Source organism: Mastacembelus armatus, unplaced genomic scaffold (genome assembly GCF_900324485.2).
Source record: "Mastacembelus armatus unplaced genomic scaffold, fMasArm1.2, whole genome shotgun sequence".
In the NCBI taxonomy this organism is placed as follows: domain Eukaryota; kingdom Metazoa; phylum Chordata; class Actinopteri; order Synbranchiformes; family Mastacembelidae; genus Mastacembelus; species Mastacembelus armatus.
This window is the reverse complement of record NW_022872898.1, coordinates 168,037-187,277: the sequence shown is the minus strand read 5'-3', so window position 1 is coordinate 187,277 and position 19,241 is coordinate 168,037. Positions and strand designations below refer to the sequence as shown.

General features: G+C 39.7%; 1 non-coding gene across 1 annotated transcript; it reads right to left on the bottom strand.

Moving 5' to 3' along the window:
• Positions 1 to 22: 22 nt before the first annotated feature.
• trnak-cuu (transfer RNA lysine (anticodon CUU)) lies at positions 23 to 95 on the bottom strand. The gene has a single exon. It is a non-coding gene; the product is annotated as a tRNA-Lys (tRNA).
• Positions 96 to 19,241: the final 19,146 nt, after the last annotated feature.

The window sequence follows — 19,241 nt, the reverse complement described above, 5'->3', positions numbered from 1 at the left end:
ACACCCGTTTTAAAGGAGCCACCGCCCAACATGGGGATCGAACCCACGACCCTGAGATTAAGAGTCTCATGCACTACTGACTGAGCTAGTCAGGCTTGGAAACCAACTGGACAGCATGGTGGATGAGTGGTTGGAACTGTTGCCTCGCAGCAATGAGGTTCCTGGTCCAAAATACTGCAGTGACCTTTATGTGTGGAGTTTTCATGCTGGGTACTCTGGTTTCTGAATATGAATGCTGCTAAACAGAGAATTGGTGAGATTTTATGTGAAAGGTAGCACACCTGCATGTGGCTTGTTGGTCTAGAGGTATGATTCTCTCCTGGGTTCAAGTCCTGGACGAGTACATTCTTCTTTGAGCAGTAGTAAACTTGGTGAGAAAAACATCAAGGTATGTGTATGTTGAACACGTATGTATTAGACTGTAGATTGACTTGTCTCCGTGAAACAGGTTGGGACCCACAGTAAGCTATCATTTGGACTAACTGACTAACTGTTGGAGTCTGAAACTTTCAACATCACAAACACTTAAATGATACCACCTCAGACACCTCTGCTGTGTAGACTCCTTTTATATCTTTTTACGGGGTTTTTGTTTTATTTGAAAACTACTCAGAAGTTATAACCTATATTTATAACAGACACATATAGACTGGCTGTCCTTCACATAAAATCTGATTTGTAGCATTTGTAGAAGGTTTATAATCCTTCTTCTCACATACAAATCCCTTCATAATCAAGCTCCTTCATACCTTAAAGACCTCATAGTACCATATTATCCCAATAGACCACTTCGCTCTCAGAGTGCTGGCCTACTTGTGGTTCCCAGAGTTCTCAAAAGCAGAATGGGAGGCAGAGCCTTTAGCTATCAAGCTCCTCTCCTGTGGAACCAGCTCTCAGCCTGGGTTCAGGAGGCAGACACTCTCTGTACTTTTAAGGCTAGACTTAAAACCTTCCTCTTTGACAAAGCATATAGTTAGGGCTGGCTTCAGGCAACCCTGAACCATCCCTTAGTTAGTTATGCTGCTATAGGCCTAGACTGCCCGAGGACCATCGGTGCACTGAGCTCCCCTACCCTAACCCCCCCTCTTCTCTCCCACCTCATGTATATTCCACCATTGAATGTTACTAACCTTGTGCTCTCTCTCTACCCTAGTTTGTGCTCTCTCCCTCCCTCTCTCTCTCTCTCTCTGTACCTTCTGCAGGTGTCCCTGGTCCTGAAGCTGTTTATCGCTGATGTGCAGTTACTGGCCCCACCAACTTGCAGTGTCTATTTGTTGTTTATTTTTGCTGTTCTTTTCTCTCTGCTCTATCCACTCACCCCAACCGGTCGAGGCAGATGGCCGCCCAAACTGAGCCCGGTTCTGCTGGAGGTTTTTTTCTTCCGTTAAAGGGAGTTTTTTTCCTCTCCACTGTCGCCAAGTGCTTGCTCATAAGGGAATTGTTGGGTTTTTAGTTTTAGTTTTTGTAAAGTGCCTTGAGATGATTTGTATTGTGATTTGGCGCTATACAAATAAAATTGAATTGAATTGAATTGAATTTATACAGACATACATTCAGTGGGTAACAGTCTCTGTGACTGTCAGTCTCTGTTGTTGAGAGTCAAGACTTAGACTCAAACTGCAACTGGCAACTGGTAAGCTCATGGTTTTATTAATAGCTTCGCTATAAAAATAGATGTAGCTATAATCAAGTCAGTTTTTAGATACAGTGCATGCAATTAAAAATATCTGAGGGGATTTCACTGAATCCAACATGTGGACAGAGGCTGCTACTGAACATGTCTCATCAGCAGCAAAGGGGAAGGCTGGAAGTTTGTTCTAAAAGAAACCTGTCATACTCAAGACTTGGCAACACAGATATAACCATGAGGCTGTTGTACATAGACACATATAGACTGACTGTCCTTCACATAAAATCTGATTTGTAGCATTTGTATTGACAGGTTTAGATTTATACAGACATACATTCAGTGGGTAACAGTCAGTCTCTGTTGTTGCTGAAGGAGCTACCTGGCCTGGATGACTGTTGTGTTGCTGTTGCTGAGTTAGTCTGTTGCTGTGTCTGTCTACAAAAATGTAAAAAAAGAGTAACACAATCTGAGACCTGGTGTATTGGTTTACATTACATATTATAACACAATATTAGTAGTAAGTAGTATTATATATGTAGTATTAATACCACATTGTTTTGCACTGAAATCACAAAAAGGCACAATGACATAAGAACATGTCTTTATGTACCACATTTTTTTGATTTTTTGATCTCTGAAGTTCTCTCCTTACTCTATTCATTTAGCCCTAAGACACAAATATAGAAAAAATTGAAAATAAATTGACCTCTCAGATTTTCTTAGTCATCTTCAGAGCTTTACAGTCCCACTTGTAGAGGAGCCAGGCATTAATCACAGCAAGGATGATGGTGTGCCAGAAGATGTAAATGTACCAGCGGTGGGATTTCATGGGGAACTTGTACTTGGTAGCAAATGAGTCCAACAAATCCACACCTCCCATGTGTTTGTTGTAGGTACCAACAATGTAAGGCCTCTCAACATCAATGAGGGGTTTGGTAGCTGAATCGCTGAATCTTCTGCACAGGTTCTGGTCCAGCAAAGGATGACACAAGTGTGACCGCTCTGTTGTCATACCATTTGACAGTGCAGATGTTTTGGTTCTGGGCAGCATGGTGGCTGAGTGGTTCGCACTGTAGCCTCACAGCAAGACGGTTGTGGGTTCGCAACCTGGCCTTTCTGTGTGAAGTTTGCATGTTCTCCCCGTGCTTGTGTGGGTTTACTCCGGGTTTCCTCCCACAGTCCGAAAACATGCATGTTAGGTTAATTGGTGAATCTAAATTGCCTGTAGGAGTGAGTGTGAGTGTGTGAGGTTGTCTGTCTTTGTGTGTCTCTATGTGGCCCTGTGATGGACTGGTGACCTGTCCAGGGTGTACCCCTGCCTTTCACCCGAGAGAGAGCTGGGATATGCTCCAGCAGATCCTCGTGACCCAGGCTTTCAGGAAAAAGCGGGTACAGAAGATGGATGGATGGATGGATGTTGTGGTTCCCTACCACTCAGACATCAAAGCTTCCTCTCCCACTTATAAACACCTCTTCTATCCAATAGCATTGTGAGGACAAACAATAGAAGAATTGAATTTTAGAATTGTTAAAAGTGATGTTGTAATTCTGCAACAGTGGGCTTTACATGGTTAAATTCATTCTTGTAGTGGTCTTGGTGAATAAAATTCAGGTCCTGGTTCTCGTTTATCATCCCACTGCTGTAGTGGTCCTGGTCCCAGAGGCCAGTGGATCGAAACCATCCTTTGCTATACCTTTAGATTATGATACTGACACAGTGACACAGTTGGGAAGAAACGGTGTGTTGGGGATGTGGGGGTTCCATTCAGAGCTGATGTTACTATAGCTTTACTTCAAACCCAAGTGTCAGAAAACTTCATTATTGACTAATCAGCCATAAAATTAACTATAACATCTATTCTACTACAACCAAGTGTTTATATACTATGTTAACATTACTAAGAATCTAAAGGTTGAGTCATAGCAACTGGACTCAGTTTTAAGGCCTCAACGTTTCACCACCCATCCAGGTGGCTTCATTAGTCTAAGAGAAAGTTGGACTGGAACCTGCAATTTATCTGACAGAGATACATTGGAACTGAAAGTCTAATTGCCACGACTCAACCTTTGATAATTTGTTTTTTTTTTCTCTATCTGACTTTCTTCTCAGAATTCTTCTTTTTCTCTGAATTGTGACTTTTTCCCTCAAATACCACAGTGCCCATAATCCTCTTCTGTAAAGCTTTGAGACTAATTGAATAGATAAACATGCTGCCATGACAAAGTACAGCTGACCTGGTTGAGCTCAAACCACCATTGGTTCAGTCAAACAAAGCTGCTTGAAGACTTGTAACACAGAAGCGACTTCGATACTTCACCATCAAAGCTGTGCTATTTGTTTGTAGGTATGACTTACTGATTTTCAACTCATTTGTGGTCAAACTCTGAATACAAACAAGTCACCAGAAAACGTCCCTTGGTGGACTTGAATCACCAACCTTTCGGTTAACAGCCGAATGCGCTGACCTTTTATGCCACAGAGACTGTTAGCTCAACATTTTTCATTTTCATTCCCTCTCTTAGGGACACATTTTCAGACCTGGTTTCCCACTGACTGTCTAAACAAAGCACAATACATATGACTGCACATAATTTCAGGTGGGCATTAAGAAGAAGCCCTGTGTGAGGTTTGAACTTTTTATATCAGGTTCTGGTATAAAAAGAAGAAAGTTCCTCCTTTTATGTTTGGATGTTTTGAGAACAGTAAGATGTTGATGTGCAGGACCACAGGATTTTTTTAAGCCAGATGCCATCCGTCTGGGATGTAAATGGGATCAAGTCAAAGTCCAGATGGCTAACCATTACACCATGGAAACAAGACAAAACAAAGCATAGGGCTGTGCACACAATGTTTATGTGTAATGCCTTCATTTTTGGGCCATTGTGTCAACACTAACCCTCTCAACTTGGACACAAACAGTTCCTTCAGTCCTCGTAGTTCACCAAGTGCTGAGTTACAAAGAAAAGCTTGACACACTCCTATGGGCAATTTAGAATAACCAACCAACGTGACATACATGTTTTTGGACAGTGTGTAACAGTCTCTGTTGTTGCTGAAGGAGCTACCTGGCCTGGATGACTGTTGTGTTGCTGTTGTTGAGTTAGTCTGTTGCTGTTTCTGTCTACAAAGATGTAAAAAAAAACTATATTATATAAATATTTTAGTATTAATACAAAATATTAAAGTGGTCACATCTGAGTCAGGCAGCCAAAAAAGAGCTCCAGCAGATCTTCATTGATAGTTTAGCTATAAAAATAGATGTAGCTATAATGAAGTCAGACTTTAGATACAGTGCATGTAATGAAAAATATCTGAAGGAATTTCACTGAATCCAACATGTGGACAGAGGCTGCCACTGGACATGTCTCATCAGCAGCAAAGGAGAAGATTAGAAGTTTGTTCCAAAAGAAGCCTGTCATACTCAAGACTTGGCAACACAGATACAGTCTGGGGACACTGACTTTGTTCTGAAACTGTTAACTTGAAGCAACTAAGCATCAGATTCTAGTGTCATAATGACAGGACCAGAAATAATACACCACAGTCTTAAATCTACAGAGACAATCTCCCAAACACCTTAAAGGGGGTTGCTGCTGAATCAGGCTTAGAGGGTCTGGGTCACCTGCCAACAGCTCCTGGCAGTTGGTGCAATGGTGCCACAGATGTGGCTATTCTGGCTGTCGTCCAAGTGGGCGACGTTGATGAGGTGTGGCTGATGTTTACCACCCAGCAACTACAGCAGCAGCAGTAGAAGGTGGATGGAGGCTTACCACTCATAACATTAACATAAATATATAAGTTGTTTTGGAGTGTAAGTCACAGTTACGACTCTATGCCCAGCAGTTATATGGACCTGGAGACATTACGGCATCATTAATAAGCAAGTGGACTTGTTCCTCCACCATTGCTTTGAATAGTTATTGAGTACAGGCAAATGATTTTTCCTATTTTCCTAATGGAAATACCTCTGTTCAAGGCATACAAAACACAAAAGCTACCTTATAGTGTGGCCCATTGGTCTAAGGTGCTGGGTTTAACCTTTAGTTTCATCTGAGGTGTGGGTTCAAATCCCACCACTCCCAGCTGTCAATGGGAGAATTTTGTCTGTTAGCTTGGCTGAGAGTCTGTGAAGATTCACAGTCATCCATGTTAAGTTATCCAAAAATTGAGTCATGGTATCTGAACTTCTATTTAAGTCAAAACATTTCACCACTCAAGTGTCTTTTTTAGTCTAAGGTGCTGGATTTAGTCTCCACTCTCAGTTGAGTCATGGGTTCAACTAACCACTACCATTGGTCTATGCAAGTTCTCCTAATATTAGGCTGCATTTCAGGACAGTAACACCAGTCTGTTAAAACTCAGCTGAAACAAGGTCGTTCCGAGACAAAGCTCAAAAACAAACAAAGAAAAAATGGAAAAAAACAAACTAGACGCATGTTCTTCATATGTGGATTAACTGGTTAGCCAGATAATTTCACTGGCTGTTTGACATGATCCTGGATCTGCTGGATCTTCCAAAGTCATGGTGTGATTGTTGTCCTGACAACACATCTGCAATCTCAAACCAGCTCAGGAGCTGGTTTATTCTCAGATTTAGTCATTATAAACAGGATAATCTCTCAGATATAACTGACTGATTAGTCTCTTTGTTCTGGTTCTGATATTAGGCCAGGAAATCCATTCAACTATGGATGCACTGCTTTTATGTGAGTGGTCCATCGACACTGGCAAGTCTAATAAGGCAAACATTTAGAATACGGAGTGTGCTTTGTAAACAGTAGCTGTTCAAGGCAACATCAACAAGCATGAGCTCTGTCATGTACCACTATGCAACACAAGCAACAATTACACAATTAACTGTGATTTAACACACATAACCAGCAAACACTGACTCTATGTGGTGTGTCTTCCATTAAGATCCAAGTCACAACAAGTTAACTCTTAAGGAGAAGATTCTAAAAAAACAAAACTTTGCAGGAACAACTTATACAATGTCAAGGAACTGGAACTGGTTAGAGTTGAACCCATGCCTCAATCAAGATTTGAGCCAATCATGATGGGCATGAAAAAAGCCACACTTGAATATAAGTAGATAAGTAAATAAGGTCAAAAACGTTTGGATGTATGAAGAAGAAGCTAACAAAACTTACTTAATATTATTATTTTGTGTTAATATTTACACAACTTTGAGCCATATTATATTATACCAGATTTGCCAGGAGCTTGTTTGGTAAAGAGTGAAAGAAGTATGAAAAAAGAATAAAATGATGTGCATTGTGAAAGTGTTGTCACATCCTGTTTGGAGGACATGGCCTCCAACATGGCCCACACTGACAATAGTCTCCATGTCTAACAGCAGAGATATAAAATTTGTAAATATATATATAATATATAAGTTATATAAGCAAAATATTAATACTTATAATAAAATTATATAATAATGAATGTCCATTATTTTGATCCACCATGCTGCATATATATATTTAAATTATCTGTTTATTTGCAGTCAGTCCTTTATTTTTCCTGTATATGCCTTTTGTGTCTCAGTACCTGCAATATAACAAGTGTAAAAGTATGAACTCTCTGTGGCTGTACATCGCTTTGGGATGCTGTCATACTGTTTGTCCAAAAAGGTAAAGAGACACTGAACAAGAAGTTTGACATCCTTCTTTCTCGCAAACAGACAGTAGAGGAGTACACTGGGAAGAGAAAGAAGAATGGGAGAACTACAGAGGACACTAAGGACAAATGGGTAAAGAACCTGTCGGACAGGGAGCTCTCCCAGCCAGAGAGAGAGATGTCTTAGCCAAAGGACTTAACTTTGCAATCACACCTGAACATGATCCTGTTGTGGTTTTGATCTAAAAAGGGACCCTGCCTATCTGTCTTCACCAGCATGCCCACCACGATGCCCTAGCATCTGTTAGAAGACTAAACGAGGACAGCACCCTCGCTACCAGGAGCAGCCTCAACACAGACCAAATCTGCCTGCTTCCGGTCTGAACACCACCAATGCCACTGTGAAAGCAAAGCCAATGATTTAATACAGTAAAATAAAATATATATTTACACAATATTTTTGTTTAATTTGAGTTTTTTTCATCCATCGAGTTCTCAATATTCAAGAAGGCTTATAAATGGCCACCAATTGGTGGCCAATATAATTGGTTTTCAGTCCTTTTTTAAATGTAATTCTGTCTCTAGAAAAGGTAATTTCGGAAGAAATTACGTGGGAGAGCTGATACGCTGACGAAAATACGAAGAGTATTTTAAAGTCAAAAAAGCGGACGAAAGAAAAAAGTGCCAAGGAAGCAAAGAAGTTGACAAAGTAGAAGAAGTTGAAAGAAAAGGAAGGAAAATGAAGTTGAAAGTAAAGAAAAAAGACAAAAAGTAAGCATGAAAAGAAGAAGAAGAAGTACTTTATTAATCCCCAAGGGGAAATTAAATTGTTACAGCAGTTATTAAAGTTATTAAATTTAATATTATACAAATTGATGGTAATTAATAAAGTAATAACGCAATCAACCTATATGTAGAAAAGTAATTTGTTTTTGGGGGTTTGAGTGTGTATGTGTGTGTGTGTGTGTGTGTTATTGTTTATATTGAGGAATTATAGAGTCTTATGACCGTGGACACAAAAGACTTCCTGAATCTCTAAGTCTTGGTTTTAGGAGGAATTAGTCTGTGGCTGAATGAACTTCCCATTCGCCACAGTTCCTCATGAAGTGGGTGGGCAGGATTGTCCAGTGTGGAGTTGATTTTGTAAACCATCCTCCTCTCTGCCACAGCCTCCAGACTGTCCAGTTCCAGTCCAACAACAGATTTTGCCTTCCTGATCAACTTGTTTAGTCTGTTGGCCTCACCAGCCTTGATGCCACCTCCCCAGCACACAACTGCAAAGAACAGTGCCGTCGCTACTGCAGACTGATAGAACATCTTCAGTAGCTTGTTGCACACACCAAAGGAACAGAGTCTCCTGAGGAAGAACAGTCTGCTCTGTCCTTTCTTGAAGAGTGCATCTGGATGGAGACAGGGACTGGGGTCTTCCTGCTCCTCCTAAAGTCCACCACCAGTTCTCTGGTTTTCTTAATATTGAGCTTTAGACAGTTGTTACACCAATCAACAAAGTTTTTTATCAAGTGAACTCAAAAGAGGGGCACTGAAGAAAAAGACAGACAAATAAGTGCCTTGAGATGATTTGTATTGTGATTTGGCGCTATACAAATAAAATTGAATTGAATTGAATTGAATTGAAAATAAGAAAGTACACGATGAATAAGAAAGGGTTGAAAGGCAATGAAAGTAAGAAAGAAAGGTGAGGAAAGACAGAAGGAATATTAAGAAACTAAAATAATCAAATAAAGGGCCTGCCTACTGAAGACAGCAAGGCCAACAATGGTGCCTAAAGCAATTTGCCAAGAGCCAAGTGCTTGGTAAGGAGTGAAAGAAGTATGAAAAAAGAATAAAATGCTGTGTGTCACATCCTGTTTGGAGGACATGGCCTCCAGCATGGCCCACACTGACAATAGTCTCACAGCATGTCTAACAGCAGTGGACATTAACCCTCTGGGGTCTGAGGGGGTTTTGGGGGCCTGGACAAATTTTGACATGTCCTGACATTTGTGCGTTTTTCAGTGTCTTTTAAACATACTAATGTCTAAAGTCTGATAACACTGTAATCAGCACAAACTGGGCTACAATAATATGTGAGCAGCAAGTTTATTCATGATTGTGTTTTTGAGAAAAAAGTGTTTATGCATGTGTAGCCCGGGTAATTAGCTGACCCAAGACACAATACTGGGGTTCTTGCAGTTTTTATTTCAAACAGCGCCGCGGGGCGACATTTCATCAAAAACCACACATGGCAAACAAAACTAATATCCCGAAAGAGAATCACCTTCATCAAACAAATCTGACAAATACAACAGTGGGCTTAACTTCTCGACACGGGAGCTCACTCCGCTGCTCCACTACTCCTCGTCACAGGGGTCTTCACCATGCGGCTCATTACAGATACAAAACCCATGCGTAATACTCCGCACGTCTCCATTTTTGGATCACATTCAAAACAGGAAATAACCCAGAGTGCACTTGGAGAAATTTGCTGCAGATTTTCCATTTGCTATGCAATACTGCCCTCTGGTGACCAAATGTAATGCACTGCTTTCTCCATCTTGAGGCACATTTACCCACATCAGAAAACCAACTTTAAACAATGATAACATAAAATAACCATGAACAATACAAAATATAACACCTTACTTGGTTTAGGGGACATTTTGATACAGGTGAAAAACTACTTAGTCATTTACTTATACATGAGTTTACCATAAGTTTACCACCCGGCTACACATGCTTAGTGAAAAACTACAATTTTTTAGTCACTGAAATAAGACCATAAAACACAAACAGAACATTGGTTCACAAGACTTTGGAGACCTGCATGTTGTAGGCTAAAGTGTTTACTTCAGAGTGCTGTGAATGTCATCTTGTTCACTCATTCACAGTAAACAATACACTGATTTAAATTTTCTAAGACACTTTTTGTCCAGAAAGGCCATATGCAAGAGGGTGTGTCTGAGGATGAATAGTCATGTGATTTACCTGAGAACACAAAAGACGCACTGAACGACCAGACAAAGACGCGCATAATGAGCCTTTCAGTCAATGTAGATGGGACGGATTAGTGCAGCACAATATAACACAATGAGGAGCCAAACGATCCTCATTTGAGTTAAAATCAGTGTTTTTACTCTGAGGACAAGGTAAACTATTTGTCTCTGTGTGGAATACAAGAAGTGCTTCTTCACGTCCGTGACGCGCCATCATCCAAACGCGCAGAAAAAGTGAGTAAATTCTATGATGAAGTTTGATGTTTTATGTCATTTCTCGGGGGTGTGCACATATTTACCTGGTTCACCTGAGATTATTTACATGTGAACAGTGAACAATGTACAAGGCGGGACCGCATTACCTGTAATGAGGTGAGGCAGGAGAAAACAGACTTCTCCTTACGTTCATACGGATTAAATAAAAAGTGATAATTTGTTTTCGACGTGAATTGTTTCACTCAAAAGAAAACATTTCAAGCTTTCTAGCCATATAATTCTTATTTTTATGAGCCAAGTATTCGCTGAGATTATGGTTTTTTTATTTACGCGTCTGTGAAGAGAAATGGCAGAGACAGAAAAGGCCGAGAGCGCACCCTGTCGGCTTTCTTTATTTAAAAAAAGCACAACGTTTTGTTGTTATTATGATGGTATACTACTAAAACTAGACCCTTTACAGATTTGAATGATAGATTTCTTTTATCTGTACGATCAGAATTGACGGAGAAATTTCAGTTGGTTTATTATAAATATATTTATATATATTAATATACAGTATTACGTGAGACATTGATTTACATGTCCCATCTGTCACAATTATTTTAGTTGGTAAATTATGCTTAGCTCCCAAACGTGAGCCAGCATAGGGAAAAATAACTAAAGGAATTGAATTAAATCCAACGTGTGGACAATGGCTGTTACTGAACATGTCTCATCAGCAGCAAAGGGGAAGATAAGACCGGAAATTAGTGGCTACAGCAGAGATGGTTTCCATATATCAAACTTTGGGTTACAAGTCCAGAGAGACTTGGGAGTCTACCCTAAATATATCCTCTAAAACAGAAAATGAGTTTTAGAACTCATGAACTTCTGGGTCCATGAGCTATTAACATTCCTGCTACTTTTTTAGTCAGAGGCACAGAAGCATTATTCATCTGAACGAAGCCCTTCACATTTCAGTGTGTATTGTTTTTTTTTCTGTGTCATTTAGAAGGGACTGACATTGAGCAACTTTACGAACATGTCAGTGCGTATGGGCAAGGTTTGTTTAAATCTGGTTGGACGACTGGAGTGTAAAGCCCGCCCCATTCTGCTATGACTAACAATTATGGTCAAACTCTTCTATTTAATGAAATGGACCAGCTGAGCCTGTACTTTAGCATGCAAAAGTTCACACATTATATATAATGTAAATATAAAAATATTATTCTTTTTGTAGCCTTTTTATATTTCCTTTTCCTTTGTTTATTTTAAACCTACTCTCTTCCTTTCTTAAAAGATTAACTTTACTTAATTCTTGTACATAGACAGAGCTTAGTGAACCAGAGTCAAATTCCTTATTTGTGTGTACAAACCTGGCCAATAATGATGACTGATTGTTTTATTTTAACTATGAAGTATTTCAAGTACATGAGAGACAGGTGGAGCAGACATGAACATGTTGTTACTGTGTTTAGATGTTTCCATTTTTGACATCACCAACTACCAGAATGCTGGCTTCAAATTAAATTACTTTCCTGTCAGTCACCCCAGGTGGGACTTGAACCCACAATCCCTGGCTTAGAAGGCCAGAGCCTTATCTGTCAGGCCACTGGGATTATACAGGACCTGATTTGAATATTGTAACCAGACAGTTACAATGTCAGTTGCAACATCAAAGTGTAGCAGAGGATGGTTTCAGTCCATTGACCTCTGGGTTATAGTGACAGTTATCCTGCAGTTAAGAAAAGAGCTTTGGTATCACATGTGTGGTTCAGTGTCCGTTTATGCATCTGTGGAAACGTTCAACACCAAACCACTCTGCACGTCCTTCAGTAGCTCAGTGGAGAACTGTTGGTTGAAGTAGCAGTTATCCTTAGGTTGCTGGTTGAACTCCAGCTTGAAGGAATGTGGTTTGGTTTGGTGTATCTGCTGACACTGGATGGTTTTAAAAACAATTGTTGATGACACGTGATGTGTGGTATGGTGTCAGTTTCTAAATCTGAGTAATAGTTGGCACACCTGGCTGCTGTGTGATTCGTTTCATTACAGTACCTGACACCTGAAACTTTCTTTCTGCTGTTCAATTTCATTCATTCTTTCACCATTTTTATAATCTGTAATTTAACAATCAGGTGCTTTAACCAACAAAGCCACATCAACCCATGAAAGGCTAAAATGGATGACCTTGCTTTGCTTCATTCAATTGAATGAATTAGAAGCTTATATTCTGTAATTACACCACTAGATATTGCAGACTTTACTCTTTTGTTTTATGAATTTCAGTTTCGTTTCACTGGAACTGACATTTAACACAATCACCAGTATGGAGCATGAACCTATGACCTTTGGCTTATTAGCATCTTACCACCTGAGCTAACCAGCCTGCATTGTCAAATTTTTTAACAATTTGTTCTTAATTAAAAAAATTCTCAAAATGATGTAGGGTCAGAGCCATTGATTCAGTCACCAGAACAATCAACACCATCATGGACTATTCTGAGACAAATCTATGTCAAACAGGAAATATTGAGATTTAGATTTTATGCAGGTCGTACAACTAATCACAGCTATAGGGCAGATCTTACCTGCACCAGTTGCACTTGAATTATGTTGGTGGTTCCATGTTGACGGTTTATGAATCAGTGCAGTAACGTTAGACTGGAAGTAGACAGTTACTATTGGAGTATACTGATTATTATAGACGTTTACTGGAGAATTTAGTTCACTGAACAGGAGCTGACAAACATGAATCCTTTATGAAACAGGAGAATGGAGAGAGGAGACAGGAAGGAAATATGAACAGGAACAGTCCTTCTAAACTTTCTAGGTTCAAGAGCTAAAATTAGTTCTTTCATGTTCCTATGTAAAAACTCAATGTGGAATAAGGTAGATACATTTAAAACTTTGCCCCAAGGTCACTCTGTAGTTTAGTTGGTTAAAGTGCCTTTCTAGCAAACAGGAGATCATACATTCAAATCCCAGCAGTGCGCTAATGTTAACTGAGGAAAGTGCTTGACTTTCTGTTACCATGAAATATCATTGCAAGAAGGAAATACTGCTAAACACATCCTGAACAAACCCAGCTTTTTCTAAATAGTCAGTCAGTCAGTCAGTCTAAATAGCTTTAGTCCCTCTATCTGCTATATTTTCCATAGCAGTGTTATGTGAATTCAAAATTCACACATTCAGGGTACAGTAACTGTCAGGATGCTAGAGTGATCTAGGACACTGCATTCAAGTTACAGTCTCCTCTGGAGGTGTGGGTTCAGATGAGAGGTGGAGTCACATACAATCATGTGACTCTCCTAGAGAAAGGACGGCCAGTCTTTTAATGTACAGTGTCAGGATGGCTCAGTGGTCTAAGGCACCAGGTTTGAGGTTTCATTTCTTCCTTTCACCTGGGTATTCTGGTCTGGTCTGGGTTCAAATCCCATTCGTGACAGAGGTTTTTATGTATTGACTTTTACCCTGTACTTTGATAACATTCTCTGTCTCTCTCTTTGTAAAGTCATTTTCTACTTGAATATGTACATGTAACAGTAACAACATTGAATCAACTACATAGATATTCTGCATTAACCTGATAGTCAATTGGCAGAACATAGGTGGATCCAAGTATACCACATTTACAGTTAAATGTGTGTTATACACAGTCTGGCTAGCTCAGTCAGTAGAGCATGATATTCTTAATCTCAGGGTTAGGGTTAGGTTGGAGCCCCACTTTGGGTGGTGGTGATTCTACAGGAGAGCTCCATGTGTTGAGAAGAGGTGATGTGACTTCAGGGGGGTAATAGGAGAAGGTGTTTCAGTGTCATTAAATAAACATAGATGAGTGACTGTATCATAAATGACTACAGAATTGTTTCCAAATTGAAACACAGACTAAGTGGAATTTCCAGACATAGAACATTATGTTTCAATACCTGCTGTTCTGTTCTTTGTTGAAAAGATAACAGACACTGAGCATTTGAGCAGTCTGAGGTTTGGTTGTTAACAGAAACTTGGGCTTATTGTTCCTTCCCTTCCACTGTCAACAGCTCAGTACATGCTCATAGACTCCTTGAACTTGGGAATGAATTTCCACATTCAAGAGCCACTGTATAACTTAGGGCTCAAACCCACAACCCTGAGATTAAGAGTCTCACATTCTACCAACTGAGCTAATCAGGTTTGGACACCAACTGCTTGTACACACTGAAAACAAGGTCATGACTGAACACTGTCATCCAGACATGCAAATAATTTAGATTTTATAATTTTATTATTAGATTTTATTTATATTTTCTCTTATCTGTGTCTCCAGTGCAGAGATGCTCACAAGTCACTTTTTGGAAGTCCAAGTCAGGTCTCATGTCTCTGATCACAACTGCAATTCAACAAACTGGACCACACTGGCTGGGACGTTTGCCATGTTCATGACACTAATTCAGTTCACTGCAGTTTAAAGTCACCAGGGGCAAGGTGTGCCACAAATGTGTTATGAATAAAAAAATAGTAAACTCAGAGCTTGTCAGAAATTTATGTTATTGCGCTAAAATAAAATAAACTAATAAATATATAAATATTGTTCATGAGTCCCAAACATCAAGTCTGAGTCAAGTCTCAAATCTTTGACATTACATAACACAATAACACACAGATGCCTAGTATTGTCATCACAAACTGTCCATAACAAGTTGCACAAGTTCCACAAGTTGAAGCCCTCTGTGATTTTTTAAAGCTCCACCAACTTTATGAGACACTAACAGGATGAGTTACAAATAACAGCTCGTTGTCAGCAGGACTCAAACCTGCACGGGGAGACCACAATGGAATCCATCTAATCCATCACCCATCCTTACTGAGAAACATCACAGCAGGAGGACTGGTTTGTCAGGAGTGGGATTTGAACCCAAAAGAGACTGCGACCTGAACACAGCGCCTTAGACAACTCGGGCATCCTGACAGTTGCAAAAATCTAGTATACATAAATTTTGAATGACAACAGTCATTCACTACCATACATATGGTACTGCTGAATGGGCAAAAAAGAGATGAATAAATGAAGCATATCTACGCTACATACTGCGTACTGCATATCTACGCTTCTGCCCCCTCCTGTCCTAGATGAACCTTTAAGCAAGCCTTGCCTTGTGGAAGCTTTGAACTCACGACCTCTGAGACTCGCTGCGATACTAGATGGAGCTAAAGCAGATATTGCTAATTTAACTTGTTTACAACTTTATCCATTCATCCATCCATTATCTATACCTGCTTATTCCTAATTGGGGTCACAGGGAACTGCTGGAGCCTATTTGAGTTTTAATCCATTTGAGCTGGGATAGGCTCCAGCAGGTCCCGGTGACCCTGGTTAAGGAATAAGCAGGTATTGAAAATGGATGGATGGATGGAATGTGTGTATTCTGTACATGACACTTGATCTGAGTTTCATTTCATTAACACAGGGCCCACCAAGGCTTTATCTTGTCACTACCACATTTTCAGTCCTGCTGCTTCCAAAGCTGCTATATTTGTTCTGATCTAAACCTACTGCTAGATATTGAGAAAAATACACTACTGTTAAAAAACACTGTAACTCTGTCCCTGACTATTAGTTGGTTTCAGTGTCCACTGGTAAAAGGCTCAGTCCTAATTTACTAAGCACTGAATCCTGAGGTGTATTCACAGACATACTGCAGCTGGTTTCTTAATTCTTTGCAGTGCAATATATCAAACTATTTTCCACCGCTTTCAACTTACCTGTCACTCAATCCCATGGAGGATGTTGAAGCAAACTCAATGCTAATGTGGAAATATGACAAAAGGACAAACACAAAAGTGTCTGTGTGTGTTTCAGAGGATGAAAGATGATGAAGTCATCAGCTCTCCCAGATTCCTCTTACTTTGTGACGCCACATGTGACGTCGCACCCTGTCCACAATGTTTGGAGTGGAGCTCCTCCCACACTGACACAGACCATCAATGTAACGTATAATACGTCACATAAATAGTAGTTTATATTACATATGTACAACAGTTGTATGTCGTTCGACTGCTTATTCAGCGTTTAGTAATTTTGTTGATAGAACAGGCTGCCATTATGGTATAGTATTGTTTGTGTACTTTTGCTGTAGCATTTTGAAGGTAATAACTACTGTATGGTAGTTAATGTCCAAAGGGAAAATTCAGTTGGTTTTGTATGTAAACTAATGGATAATGAAAGTAGCCATTAACAGTCCAGCTCATGTTGGTGAGTCTTCTGCCATTAGCTAAGGTGTTTTAGAGCCTGATGGCAGTGAGGATGAATCGTGTGTGGTTCAGTCCTGCAGCACAGTGAGATGAGTCGTCCTCTTTAGGTGCTTCTTTGCTCCTTCAGGGTGTTGTGAATGGGATGATCAGGATGGTCTCTACCTGAGTCTGAAAAGTCTAGAAATTCACAAAAGCATCTGATTCTGAAGACAAAGAGCTGAATAAAACTATATATAGTTTAACTGCCTTATTGGGAATATTTGAAATGAAGACATCAAATGAACGAAGCTGAACCCGACCAGCTGCAGATCGGTCCCGCGAGTAAAGGATGCAATGGTCACATTTCATCCAGAGGTTTTAGCTCACCTGAACAGAGCCACGCTCATCTGATTGTCATCCTCGGTAGGAAATACATAGTAAAACACTAATCTGACATGTTTTTCTAATGAATTCAATGCGGAACTATATCCGCTGGTCAGCAGCTTTACGCACGGTCTCTTTCACTGTCTTTTTGAAGAGGATTAAACGTCTTTTGAAAAATACAGGATGATAAGGATCATTGAATTATCATTAGCTACTGTGTTTTTCCTTTCGGTGGAGAAACATGGAACAGCGTAAACGACACGGTCTCTGACTGACGTGTGTAATAAAAATCCAGGGCAGAAGTGTTGTGATAAGTTCAAAATGCGGCGTTACAGTGAGGGGCTTGTTGGTCGACCACCTGCGCGCCCTGGTCCAAAGCGTCTACCAACAGGACGTGTTGACATGAAAAACCAAACAGCGACATCTTGTGGGAGCGGGTAATGGGAAAAAACAAACAAACAAACAAAAAACATACTAGGATCCTTTAAAAGTAGCAGAACCACTCCACTGCATGTAAAAGTCCTGAATTAAAATCCTGCTTAACAAATTGTACCTAGAGTAAAAAGCAATAGTACTAACGGAGGAAAAATGGTCCCTTAGAATTGTTTAATATATCTGCAGACATGCATCAGATTCTACAAGATTACATATGTCTGAAGTTTCACAGGACAGGAAGGTGATGAATACTAGTTTGAGAAGTAACTACAGTTGTCAGATGTGGTGCAGTAAAAAGCCCAATATTCTTGGTGGCCAAGAGCTAAATTAGAAATTCTCTGGTAAATAAGAACCTATGAGTGTGGGATAGAAATCTCAGCCAAAGAAAAACAGGACTTCTGAACTCAAGTTGCATGTTTATTACCAACACTGAACTAGACAATTACACACTAACTTAATTCACAGGAATTCAGTTGACAACATAATGGCACCATTTCAAATATTTAAAACAATGCTTCAACCTGTACATTTGACGCCAATCAGTTCTTCAGAGCCATTACTGTCGTCACCACTAGATGGAAAATTAAACGAACACACCCAAACTGAGTGTAGAACAGCTATAGCTATATATACTGTTAGATATATGGCAGCCAAGGTGCAAACATCTGACACTCAGAATAGGAGGAATGTGCTTCACCCAGATTAATCAAGGCAACGTGTCTGTTTGTATGGTTTCATTTCTGCATCTGATTTAGTTTAATGTAATTGGTAACGCAAACAATTTATTGTGTCTTGTTAGGAATCTGTGAAGAAACAGCTTTTGAAAAGGCTTCAGAATGTGACAACCCCCAAAAAGAAACAGGGAGCGACCCCTTCAAGAAAGAGGCCACGAAGCCTTAGTTTTCAGAGCAGCCAGGAGATGTCTACTGATGAGACTGACGAGTCCACTTCCTCAGCTTTCATCTGGGAGAGATCACCACATTCTAGATGCAGTACCTCAGAGGTTGAAGGGTTGGATGGTAAGTAGAGAAATTCCAATAGTAGATAGTGTTTCTGTATAAATGTAGCTTCTGCTGCAACTCTAAAGAAGAGACTAGAAACAAAGTGACAGTTTAGACTGTTTCCTATAAAACAACAGGTTGCTATTGGGGGAATGATGTACATCTGTCTCTTTAATAAGTTCAACAATATGATCATGCTGTTTCATTTCTTTATGTTCATTTTAACACTCTGAAATAGGAAATTAACACTTTATATCTAGAAAAATAGTCACTGCAGGTGTATGTGTAAAAATGCCTTAGCCAAATTGCCTTATTTGACTGCAACTAAAACTGTAAAGAAAAAAGCATAAAAAGTAAAGTCAAAACATTTGTAATATCTGACTTGTACAGTTATAAAAACTTGCACCTTTGCAGTGTGAGCAGTTTGAACACTGGTCTAAATAGGGGGTCTATCTTTTTACTTGTCAGAGCAGAATCTCTTGTTTAGTTGATCCATGAGCAGTCAACTTCAACTCCAGTTAACAAATGCAGTATTACTTGGACTAACTATTAGTAACTACCATCATATTAAAGTAGGAAAAGAGTTTGGTTCTGTCACAGGCTGCATCACTCATTGATTTTTCTAACTTTGCTGTTGAAGCTTCAATTAATGAGCATCATGAGCTTCAGAGATGCTTTACATTTGAGTCACAGTGGGACATTTTTAGATCTGTTTGAAAAACCCAGAGGGTCAGGAAAAGTCCAACATAGCTGAGTGTTTTAGGACAAAGAGC